We start from the raw sequence: 1,863 nt of genomic DNA, 5'->3' as shown, positions 1-1,863 counted from the left end.
CCCCCGCAAGACAACGACTTCCTGCAACACCCAGATCTGTATTAAAAATAAGAGCTCTTAGAGCTCTTGCAAGATATTATTCTGAAAAAAAAAACCCCAACCAACCAAACAAGCCAAAAAAACCCCAACAAACGCTTGCACTAGGAGCAGAATTCCAGTATTTTATTTGTTTTCACCTGCACAACAGCAATTAGCACCAGTACATCATTAAAGCTTCAAGCAGGTGAGCTCAAGGGTAGTTATCGTCCATCTATGTTAGCTTTGCCGAATGCAGCTGGGTCTCGTTTGCGTGAGTTGATGGGTTGAGTATCCTATAGTGTCGCTGCCTATAGTGCCGCTGCCTACGGTGCCTTGCCTGGGACGGTGCCTCTGCCCTCTTCCTGCTTCAGTCGCCGCTTGCTGAGGCTGCCGGCTGCGAGCCGGCGTTTGCAGGTGGCCAATTCTGGATCCAAGGCCAGAGGGAAACAGTAGCTGTAGTTTAAGCGTCACCCTCAGAGAGGACTCACGCCACAGAAATAATCCGGCAGTACTGGCCACCAGAAGGGACTTGGCTGGTGCCATCCTGCCGGAGAGACACGCTTTGGGCATCTAGGCAAGTTCAGCCTACAGACCAAGTTCTGGGTAGCTGGTACCCTCCCCCGTGGTGACCTGAGCTCTCTACCACAACTGTTTTGGTGATAAGACAGCCTACGGGCAGCTGCGGGAGCGGGGACACGGCCAGCCAGGAACGCACCAGTGCAGGAACTGCTGGTGTCAGGTTTAGCTCACCCTGCCTTGTACAAGGGACGGAGATGCAAGAGGACAAGTATTGCTTACCCCACCAGAAGGTCACAGGGCTGTCCCAGACCATTGCAATGGTTTCCAGTTCACAGCAGTATCCATGCCATACACAGTGCAACAGGTCCTCTGATCCAAGAGAGACCATTCACACCCTGTTTTGTCCTTGCCAGAGCCACCAGCACTGGCCCTTTGGGTTTTTGTAAGGGCTACCCTGGTTCCCGGTTGAAAGCAGGGAAGGCAGGTGTGGTGGACAACTAGCGACCTGTAGTTAGCCAAGAATATCCCTGGGCTTTGGGCTTCCTTCCCACTAAAGAGTGACCCCAAGACCTCATTTCAGAAATTTGTAATAGTTTCATCAAATCTTACTGAGGCCATCGTTACTTTCATGGTTGCACGTAGCTTCCTCCATCTCAAAAGCACATCTTGGTTAACGCTCAAGGAGATGGTCAAGCTTCTGCCCGCTCCCTTCCCTCGTTCAGGTAGCGTGGGCAGAGCAACACGATGGCCTCCAGCACTGACGGCGCGTGGCCAGAAGAGCGGACCCTGGACAGCTGAGCAGGCAGCAGGGACAACTGTCTATCAGGAGCCGAGTGACAGGTCAGATGTACCACCAAGTTCTTTGGCAAGGCTCATCCTAGAGCAAGGAGAGAGCCAGCAGGCTAAGTACAAGGGCTCTGGACTGGAATCACTGGAGCGCAAGGTCATGGCACAGAACTGGGGCTTTAAAAGTCACCACTGTACTCTCCAACACATGCAAAGACTGGAGCAACCCCGGGCGGGCTCCAGGTACCCTGGGAAGCCTTTAGGAGAGACATCGCTGAAGTGACAGCACCCAGAATTGATTTGCGGTGTAGTCCAGTCACATCAAGTGGCAATAAAACCGTAAGTGGCTTCAGGACAGCAAGCCCCATTTGCCTGAGATGAACGGTGGCTTTTAAAAAGATCACTAAATCCCATCAGTGCTACATATACAAACCTCATTTATTTTAAAGGCTCCTATTAAAGTGCCTTTTATTCCTAGCAATAGGCAGTTTTAAATTGCAAAATAAGTTCTCAGATCAGCCAGCGACCATCTTCATTCCT

The sequence above is a fragment of the Charadrius vociferus genome, unplaced genomic scaffold, assembly GCF_000708025.1.
Source record: "Charadrius vociferus isolate BGI_N301 unplaced genomic scaffold, ASM70802v2 scaffold332, whole genome shotgun sequence".
NCBI lineage: Eukaryota > Metazoa > Chordata > Aves > Charadriiformes > Charadriidae > Charadrius > Charadrius vociferus.
This window is presented reverse-complemented; position numbering follows the sequence as displayed.